The following is an 11322-nucleotide window of genomic DNA, read 5'->3' on the forward strand; positions in this document are numbered from 1 at the left end:
CCTTCCAGAAGACCCTCTTCACCCTACGCTAGAGATATCACTTGATATCAGCCTACCCCGTAGGATTCAAGTACAGTCTCGTCCCCGATCTAGATGCTTCTACAAAGCGAATTTCATTATGCTCAATGATCTGTTGGCTTCCCATGATTGGTCGGATCTCTATGCTTGCACTGATGTCGATTCGGCTATCTCTATATTTTACAGTACGCTTGATGGCTTCTTTGATACCTGCATTCCTACTCGCTATACCCTATGTTCGAATAAGCCCCCTTGGTTTTCAAGGCTACTTATCAGACTTAATAACATTAAATCTAGGCTTTATAAGAGATTCAAGAAATCTGGAGCATCTGCAGACCTCTCTAAATATCTAATAGCTCGTTCTAAATTTCATCGTCTTAATCAGCTTTGTTATAAAAATTACTTGAGTTGTTGTAAAACCCAATTTTTTAGAAATCCAAAAAAGTTTTACAGTTTCGTAAATTCAAAGCGGAAAACTTCTGGGTATTCTTCCTCATTAACCTTTGGATGTAAAAAAGCTTGCACTGATGACGACGTTGCTGAACTATTTTCTGAATTCTTTAAGTCCACGTATTCATCCAGTGGTTTTCATTCCGGTCAATACCCCTATCGCTTAGATAGCTCGAATTCCATTAGGAATCCTGCTATTGATGGTAATATTGTTCTTCAGAGTCTTCAATCTTTGAAGCCCACCTTTTCTCCGGGACCGGACGGTGTTCCTAGTTGCGTGCTTAGGTACTGCGCCGAAAACATGTATGAGCCTATTTTAAAATTATTTGAGCTATCTCTGGGATCTCCGTCATTCCCGGCACTTTGGAAACAGTTTTTTCTTATACCCCTGCATAAAAAAGGTAGTAGGTCAAAAGTTGAAAACTACAGGGGTATTGCTAAACTTTCAGTCATTCCTAAAGTCTTTGAACAGATTGTTACTAGTCAACTCCAATATCAGTGTTCTAGTATTTTATCTCCATGCCAACACGGTTTTATTCGTCAAAGGTCAACCACTACAAACTTGCTTGTATTCACCTCTATAGTTATGGAAGGATTTTTAGCGTACAAGCAAATGGATGTCATCTACACAAACTTCAGCAAAGCATTTGATACCGTCAACCATGAGTTGCTTATTCATAAGCTTGATTTACTGGGGTTTCCGTTTCACCTATTAATGTGGCTGAAAAGCTATCTTTCTAACCGGACCCAAAAAGTCCTATTCAAGTGCAATCTGTCAGAATCGTTCGGAGTTTCCTCCGGCGTACCCCAGGTAAGTCATCTAGGCCCTTTGCTCTTTGCCCTTTTCATTAATGACTTGCCACAGACAATATTATATTCCATACTATAATTTATGCGGATGATGTAAAACTTTGCTACACTTACTGTCCTACCGATTTGAATTCCTTGGATCTTCTTCAGGCCGACTTGGACTCGTTCCAATGTTGGTCCACAACAAATTTACTAGCTTTAAATTGCTCTAAATGTAAGCATATGATATTTCACCGTGTGAAGCCAGCATTGAAATCTTATGTAATAGATGGTACGCCTTTGGAGCGTATATCTATTGCAAATGATCTAGGTGTCCTTTTTGATCCGAAATTGAATTTTAACATGCATATTTCATCTATAGCCAACAAAGTGTTGGGTTTACTTGGATTTCGTTAAAAGATGGGCTAAAGAGTTCGATGATCCGTACCTCACTAAGGTTCTTTACACATCGCTGGATCGTCCAATACTCGAGTATTGCTCATGCGTTTGGTCCCCTGTTTCTCAAATGCATTTAAAGAGTTTTGAGTCAGTTCAAAAGCAGTTTTTGATATTTGCATTGCGCGGCCTTAATTGGGACTCAAGTCTCCACCTTCCTCCATATAGAAGTAGACTTCTTCTTATTAACCTACCCACTCTGGAAAATCGGAGAATATTACTGGGGGTATTGTTCATCCATAAGCTCATTATTGGAGAAATTGATTCTGCGGACCTCCTCAGCCGCTTGTTTTTTGCGGTTCCCCCTAGAGTATCCAGACACTAGTTTCCTTTCTATTTACCCCTTTGTCGACGAAACTTTGCTAAAAATAATCCTCTTCTTATCTGGTGCGCGCACTACAATGACTTGTATAGCTGTATGAGTCTTGAATGTACTTTTGCCACTATACGTAATGCAATACTTGCCTATCTAATTTAAGAGATACAAGATAATTTAATTTGGCGGCATTTTATTCCTTCCATAAAAGACAGGAACTATCTCGCTTAAGGATGGAGGAACATTTATCAACATGTGTCATTAAGAAGGAACAAGAAAGTACTGTGTTGATTGGAATCTGGTGCATTCCAACAACGTAAAAAACATGCTTTTTCATGAGTCACTGACCGGAATCGTATGCATTCCGGCAGTATAATCTTATGGGTCAGGCATCGAGCTGATTGGAATCCGGTGCGTTCCAACAACACAGGTCATGTTACTTTTTTATGCCTTGTGATGGCGTATCCTCATTACACTACTCTTAGCACTGCCGGATTCCCATGACATGCTGATTGGAATCTTGTTGCATTCCAACAGGAAGATTGGAATCCACTGCATTCCGAAATCATGCTGAGCGGAATCTGATGCATTCCGCCAGTATAAGATTTCGGCATAAGTTCTTATTTCTGCTCATATTTCTTATTATTATTATATTCTGAAATTAAAGGTTAATGTTCATTAATATTTCTTTGTTTGTAATATAAGATTGTTGAAATCTCGATATATCTTAAATTTTATCTTTTGAGTTGTATATTTATATATCTTTTATATTATGCAGTCGACCATAGTTTGTCGTCGACTTTAAATAATAAATAAATAAATATGACCCTAACGGGATTACAAATAAGTTGAAGCTAATTATAAAACCATGTTAATAAGGCAGCAGGCGCGTTGGAGCGAATGAAAAGTTACAAAGAAACATACAGGTAAAGCTAATAAAAGCGTGCTAATAAAAACAATTGATGGAGGTCGGATGGCGGGAGGAGATGGAGAGCACCACGTATCGTTTTTCCAAAATTGGTTAGATCTCGATCTCTATGAGCCAGATACCAAAAATTATTGATTTAGGAGAACATTTATATTGAGTTATAACAATTTATAGATTTTACACCAGAGGGTGAGAGAAAGGAGAAGAGGGACGTAGGTTGTCACTGCTCATTTTGTAAGCCCTCGACTTATTTGACCCATTGAGTTTGTAATATTGGTGAACGTCAATATAGGTAAAGTTATAATGTGTAAACATTATTAAATAGTATTTGTTCGAATGGGTCGTGGGTCCCCTACCCCCCTTTCCATGTTCGAAAAAAATTTCGCTGGTAGACTATTGTCTGTGTCCCAAATTTCATCAAGATCCGTGTAGCCGTTCTGGCGTGATTCAGTCACAAATACGAAAAAATAAAATAATTAAATTATAACTGTTTCTAGGGGGCGGGGACCTCCCCCCTTTTCAAAAAAATATAGCTAGTAGATCCTTCTAGACTATTGGCTAAATATGTGTATTTCATCCAAATCGGTCCAGCCGTTCTTGTGTGATTGAGTCACAAAGACAAAGGTCTGGACAAACATACAAACATACAACATCCAAACTTTCCCATTTATAATATACTAGCTTTTACCCGCGGCCCCGTCCGCAAGGAGAAAATTACATATATGGGATATTCACGTTAGCCTGCTTATCAAGTTATCTGTTTAAAAAGATGTTTCTGTCTAATACATTTTATTTTTGTAATTGAGTAAGAAAAGAACTAAATGAGCTGATAACCTGATAGGATCCCCAAATAATCACGAAATTATCCAGAAAAATCCACGAAATGACCCCGACGCTATCGCGGACAGATCCCGAAAACCATCTAGAAATGCCACGGAAGGGCCTCCAAAAGTTTCCGGAATAGTCCCAAAAAATCCGAAATGACAACGACACGATTCTAGATTTATCCAGAGAACCACAAAGAAATGATGCCTGAAGGGTACCAAAATGATCCCGGAATAGTCCCGAAAAAGTTCCGAAATGACCCTGGCGGACTCCCGGACTGTACTCAAAAACCATCCTGGAAGGGTTCCTAAATTATCCCGACATAGTCCAGAAAAAGCTCCGAAAAAGTTCCGAAATGACCCCGAGGGATCCACAACGGATAGCGAAAACCATAAAGCAATGATTCCGGAAGGGTCCCAAAATGATTCCGAAATAGGCCGAAAATGACCCCGATGGAATCCCGCACTGATCCAAATGTGATCCCGGAAGGGTTTCAAAACTATCCCGAAAAATTAACAAAAAAATCTCAAAATGAATCTCACGGCATCCTGGACGGATCCAGAAATGATCCCAACATGGTCCCGAAATGACCCTGATGGATCCGACAAACTATCAAGAATTGATGCCGGCAGGGTCCTCAAATGATCCCGAAATAATACAGATAAAGTCATGGAATGACCCCTAAATGGTCCCCAAATGATCCCGAAATAGTCCCGAAAAAGTCCCGAAATTACCCTGATGGGTTCCCGTACAGATCCCGAAATCCATCCAGAAGTGATGCCGGAAGGGTCCAAAAATGATCCCGTATTGTCCCCGAAAAAACCCCTAAATGACCCCGACGGGATCCCGGACGGATCCCCAAAACTATCTAGAAATGATGAAGGAAGGTACCCAAAATGATTCCGAAAAAGTCGTGAAATAACCCCGACGGAATTCCGGACGGATCCCGAAAACCATCCAGAAATGATCCCGAAATAGTCCCGAAGAAGTCCCGAAATGACCCTGACGGGATCTCAAACGGCCCCCTAACTGACCCCGCCGGGATCCCGGACAGATCCCGAAATCCATTCAGGAATCATTAGGGCCCAAAATGATTCTGAAATAGTTTCGAAAAAGTCCACAAATTACCCTGACGGGATCCCGGACGAATCCTGAAAACCATGCTTAAATGATCCCGAAAAAGTCCCGAAATGACCCCGACGGGGTCTCGGACGGATCCCCAAAACTATCTAGTAATGATGATGGAAGGTACCAAAAATGATTCCGAAAAAGTCCTGAAATAACCCCGACCTGATTCCGGACGGATCCCGAAAACCATCCAGAAATGATGTCGAAAGGTGCACCAAATGATTCCGACGGGATCCCTTACGGATCCCGAAAACCATGCAGAAATGATGGCGGAAGGGACCCAAATGATCCCGAAAGAGTCCTGAAATGACTCTGACGGGATCCCGTACGGATCCCGAAAACCATCCAGAAATGATGTCGGTAGGTACCCAAAATGATTCCGAAATAGTTCCGAAATGACCCCGTTGGGATCCCGGAAACTATTCAGAACTGATGCCGAAAAGGTCCTCAAATGATCCCGTATTAGTCGAGAAAAAGTGCCGAAATAACCCCGACGGGGTCCCTTACGGATCCCGAAAACCATCCAGAAATGAAGCCGAAAGGTACACCAAATGATCCCGAAATAGTCCCGAAATTACCCCAACGGGATCCCGGATTTATCCCGAAAATTATCCAGAAATGATGCCGGAAAGGTCCTCAAATGATCCCTTAATAGTCCCGAAATCACCCAGAAGGGATTCCCGACGGATACGGGAAACTATCCAGAAATGACGTCGGAAAGTTTCCCAAATGATCCCCAAATAGTGCCGAAATTACCCTGACGGGATCCCGGACGGATCCCGAAAACCATCCAGAAATGAAGGCGAAAGGGTCCCCAAATGATCCCGTATTAGTGGCGAAAAAGTCCTGAAATGACCCCGACGGGATCCCGGACGAATTTCGAAAACCATCCAGAAATGATGTCGAAAGGGAACCCAAATGATCCCGAAAATGTCCCGAAATGACCCCGACGGGATCCCGAACGTATACCGAAAACAATCCAGAAATGATGCCGGAAAGGTCTTCAAATGATCCCTTAATAGTCCCGAAATGACCCTGAAGGGATCCCCGACGGATCCCGGAAACTATCCAGAAATGATGCCGGAAAGGTTCCCAAATGATCCCTAAATAGTGCCAAAATGACCATTACGGGATCTCGGACCGATCCCGAAAACCATCCAGAAATGAAGGCGAAAGGGTCCCCAAATGATCCCGTATTAGTGGCGAAAAAGTCCTGAAATGACCCCGACGGGATCCCGGACGAATTTCGAAAACCATCCAGAAATGATGTCGAAAGGGAACCCAAATGATCCCGAAAATGTCCCGAAATGACCCCGACGGGATCCCGAACGTATACCGAAAACAATCCAGAAATGATGCCGGAAAGGTCCTCAAATGATCCCTTAATAGTCCCGAAATCACCCAGAAGGGATTCCCGACGGATACGGGAAACTATCCAGAAATGACGTCGGAAAGTTTCCCAAATGATCCCCAAATAGTGCCGAAATTACCCTGACGGGATCCCGGACGGATCCCGAAAACCATCCAGAAATGATGGCGAAACGGCCCCCAAACGATCCCGTATTAGTGGCGAAAAAGTCCTGAAATGACCCCGACGGGATCCCGGACGAATCTCGAAAACCATCCAGAAATGATGCCGGAAGAAAACCCAAATTATCCCGAAAAAGTCCCGAAATGACGCCGACGGGATCCCGGACGGATCCCGAAAACCATCCAGAAATGATCCCGGAAGAGCCCCCAAACGATCCCGAAATAGTCCCGAAATGACCCCGTCCGGATCCCGGACGGATCCCTAAAACTATCCAGAAATGATGCCGAAAGGGTCCCAAATGATCCCGTATTAGTCGAGAAAAAGTCCCGGTATGACCCCGACGGGATCCCGGACGGATCCCGAAAACCATCCAGAAATTATGCCGGAAGAGCCCCCAAATGATCCTGAAAAAGTCCCCAAATGACCCCGACATACTCCAGAGAAAGTTCCGAAATTGCTCCGAGGGGATCCACGACGGATCGCGAAAACCATACAGAAATGATTTCGGAAGGGTCCCCAAATGATCCCAAAATGGTCCCGAAAAGACCCTGATGGATCCGGCAAACCATCAAGAAATTATGCCGGAAGGGTCCCCAAATGATCCCGAAATAATACAGAAAAAGTCACGAAACGACACCTAGAGGATCCCCAAATGATCCCGTATTAGCCCCGAAAAGGTCCCGAAATAACCCCAATGGGATACCGGACAAATCCCGAAAACCATTCAGAAATGATGCCGGAAGGGATCCCAAATGATTCCGAAAAAGTCCCGCAATGATTCCGACGGGATCCCGAACGGATACCGAAAATCATCCAGAAGTGATGCCGGAAAGGTCCTCAAATGATCACCTAATAGTTCCGAAATTACCCGTAAGGGATCCTAAACGGATCCCGTAAACCATCCAGAAATGATCCCGATATAGTCCCGAAGAAGTCCGGAAATGACCCTAACGGGATCTCGAACGCATCCCTAAATGACCCTGACGGGATCCCGGATAGATCCCGAAATCCATCCAGAAATGATCTTGGGAGGGACCCCAAATGATTCCGAAAAAGTCCGGCAATGATTCCGACGGGATCCTGAACGGATACCGAAAACCATCCAGAAGTGATGCCGAAAAGGTCCTCAAATGATCACCTAATAGTCCCAAAATGAACCTGACGGCATCCCGGACTGATCCTGAAATCCATCCAGAAATGATCTTGGGAAGGTCCCAAAATGATCCCGAAATAGTCTCGGAAAAGTCCAGAAATTACCCTGACGGGTTCCCGGACGAATCCTGAAAACCATCCTTAAATGATCCCGACCCCGACGGGATGCCGGACGAATCCCAAAAACCATCCAGAAAAGATGCCGGAAGGGACCCCAAATGATCCCGAAAAAGTCCCGCAATTATTCCGACGGGATCCTGAACGGATACCGAAAACCATGCAGAAGTGATGCCGGAAAGGTCCTCAAATGATCACCTAATAGTCCCAAAATTACCCTGACGGCATCCCGGACAGATCCCGAAATCCATCCAGAAATGATCTTCGGAGGATCCCAAAATGATCCCGAAATAGTCTCGGAAAAGTCCAGAAATTACCCTGATGGGATTCCGGACGGATCCCGAAAACCATCCAGAAATGATGCCGAAAGGGTTCCCAAATGATCCCGTATTAGTCGCGAAAAAGTCCCGAAATGACCCCGACGGGATCCCGGACGGATTCCGAAAACCAGCCAGAAATGATGCCGAAAGGGTTCCAAAATGTTCCCGTATTAGTCGCGAAAAAGTCACGAAATGAACCCAACGGGATCCCGGACGGATCCCGAAAACCATCCAGAAATGATGCCGGAAGAGCCCCCAAATGATCCCGAAAAAGTCCCCAAATTACCCCGACGAGATCCGTGACGGATCCCGAAAACCATCCAGAAATGTTGCCGGAAGAGCCCCCAAATGATCCCGAAAAAGTCCCCAAATGACCCCGACGAGATCCCGGACGGATCCCGAAAACCATCGAGAATTGATGCCGAAAGGGTTCCCAAATGATCCCGTATTAGTCGCGAAAAAGTCCCGAAATGACCCCGGCGGGATCCCGGACGGATCCCGAAAACCATCCAGAAATGATGCCGGAAGAGCCCCCAAATGATCCCGAAAAAGTCCCCAAATGACCCCGACGAGATCCCGGACGGATCCCGAAAACCATTCAGAAATGATGCCGGAAGAGCCCCCAAATGATCCCGAAAAAGTCCCCAAATTACCCTGACGAGATCCCGGACGGATCCCGAAAACCATCCAGAAATGTTGCCGAAAGGGTCCCCAAATGATCCCGTATTAGTCGCGAAAAAGTCCCGAAATGACCCCGACGGGATGCCGGACGAATCCCGAAGATCATCAAGAAATGATGCCTAAAGGGACTCAAAATAACCCCGAAAAAGTCCCGTAATGATCCCGGAAACCATCAAGAATTTATCTCTCGAAGGTACGCAAATGATCCCGAAAGTACCCCGACGGGATCCCGGACGGATCCCGAAAACCATTCAGAAATGATGCCGGAAGGGTCCCCAAATGATCGCGAAATAGTCCCGAAATGATTCCGGAATAGTCCCGAAAATGTCTCAAAATAACCCCGACGGGATCCCGGATGGATCCCGAACACTATACAGAAATGATCCCGGAAGGGTCCCAAAATGATCCCGAAATAGTCCCGAAAAAGCCCCGAAATTACCCCGGCGGGATACCGGAACGATCCCGAAAACCATCCAGAAATGATCCTGGAAGGGCCTCGATATAACCCTTACGGGATTACAAATAAGGTGAAGCTAATTATAAAACCATGTTAATAAGGCAGCATGCGCATTGGAGCGAATGAAAAGTTACATAGAAACATACAGGTAAAGCTAATAAAAGCGTGCTAATAAAAGCAATTGCAGGATGGCGAAGGGCGGGAGGAGAAGGAGAGCACCACTGATCGTTTTTAACACGCTTTTATTAGCTTGGCCTGTATGTAACGGAATCTTTGAGCTTAATTTTCACCGGTTTCTAGAAGTCTGATTAATTTGGCATACGTATCAAGGACCGATGACAATGCATTAATGTGATGGTGTGGTGACATAAGGTCAACGCCCATAAGGTCAATTGGCCTTATTACCACTTTGAATGGCCATAAGTTTGATTGAAACTTTGCACACGTATCAAGGCTCGATGCCAATGCAATAATGTGATGGTGGGGTCACATAAGGTTAACGGACATAAGGTCAATTGAACTTGTGACCACCCCAAATGGCCATAAATTTGAAACCTTGCACATAATGCGAAAAACGCATTCCTTTATTAATGATAGAAATGGATGCATGGCACATCTACGAAAGAGCATACTGGAGCCCTGTTTATTACGCTTTTATTAGCTTGACCTGTATCTATATATGTATCTATGTATCCATGTATGTATGTAACGGAATCTGAAGTGGAGCCGAGAGCCCCTGTAATGCAGAGCTCCAAACTAAGTTGCAACTTTTGAAGCATCACTCCATAATAGCTTCCTATCCAGAATGACTCCCAAATACTTGACTTGATCGCTAAACGCTAAGAACGTACCTCCAATTCTTGGCGGTGTAAGATTTGGTACTTTGTTCCTCCTCGTGAAGAGAACAAGCTCGGTTTTGTCCCGCTTAACTTCCAAACCTGTGGTGGGTTGTACTCCTGGAGCAGCTACACGATGTCAGCTGGGTCCGTTGGCGTCGCTGGAACCCAGGCTCTAGCCCTTGAGCGTGAGGGGATATCACGCACCTCCACTACCTTGATGCGCGCGCCCCGAAAATACCACCCCTATCAGAGTGACGGCGGCCCTACAGAGGTTGACCGACCTGTCGTCGTCACAAGCAATTAGCTTGACATTGCCCTGGAACCACCCTGCATCGGTGCAAGATGGCGGTGGACCAGGGTTGGTTTTTTAACCTTAACGGCCACCGTAGCGAGCGCGGTCTCGATCAACTTCCACTGTTGTTTGGGGATTCTGCCATCTTTGCTGCTCTCGTCTATAATGCTAATGATCTACCGACCCTTGGCAATTTCGGCGAAAGACCGCGTCCAGCCTCCCTGTTTCTAGGCCATTTTCGGTGCCGTGGGGTTGGATTCATCCATGGACCGCTGGCGTTTCGAGGTTTCATCACTCTCGACTAAAACTTTTAAAATTACTTGAACTAAAAAATTAAACATAAATAATAGTTTAAAAAAACTAAAAAAACACGCTTTTATAGCAAACCGAACTAAAAAAGAGAAAATAATTTGTAATTAAAAAAAGGTTATATAACAGTAGTAGAAGGTCAAACAATCGTTTATAGTTAATCACCTCAAAATAAAATTATAGTAAAATTTAAGTTATTAACAGAATAATTTAATTCACACTAAAAAGCGTGGGGTGCTTGATATTGAATGTTACAATCATTCTATTGGCAACTATCTGAGAGGAAAGATATGAAATTTAGTCAAATGCACCCCACGCTTTTTACTCTGAATTAAATTATTCTGTTAATAACTTAAATTTTATTTTGAGGTGATTAACTATAAACGATTGTTTGACCTTCTACTACTGTTATATAAACTCTTTTTAATTGAAAACTATTTTCTATTTTTTAGTTCGCTTTACTATAAAAGTGTGTTTTTTTAGTTTTTTTAAACTATAATTTATTTGACTTTTTTCTTTGATTTTTAAGGTTTTTTTCATGACCTACTTAAAAAATGTTCATGTATACCCTGTCCGACTTAAAATTGTCCGCTAAAAACTTTGGCGATAACAGATTTTTGAAAAAAAAAAGAAATATATTTTTTGGGTTTTGAGGAGTGTTTTGGTGAAAAAATTCAATTTTTTGCCAGTTTTTTTTTAAAGGTTTCTTTAGAA

This window comes from Eurosta solidaginis, chromosome 1 (genome assembly GCF_040869045.1).
Source record: "Eurosta solidaginis isolate ZX-2024a chromosome 1, ASM4086904v1, whole genome shotgun sequence".
In the NCBI taxonomy this organism is placed as follows: domain Eukaryota; kingdom Metazoa; phylum Arthropoda; class Insecta; order Diptera; family Tephritidae; genus Eurosta; species Eurosta solidaginis.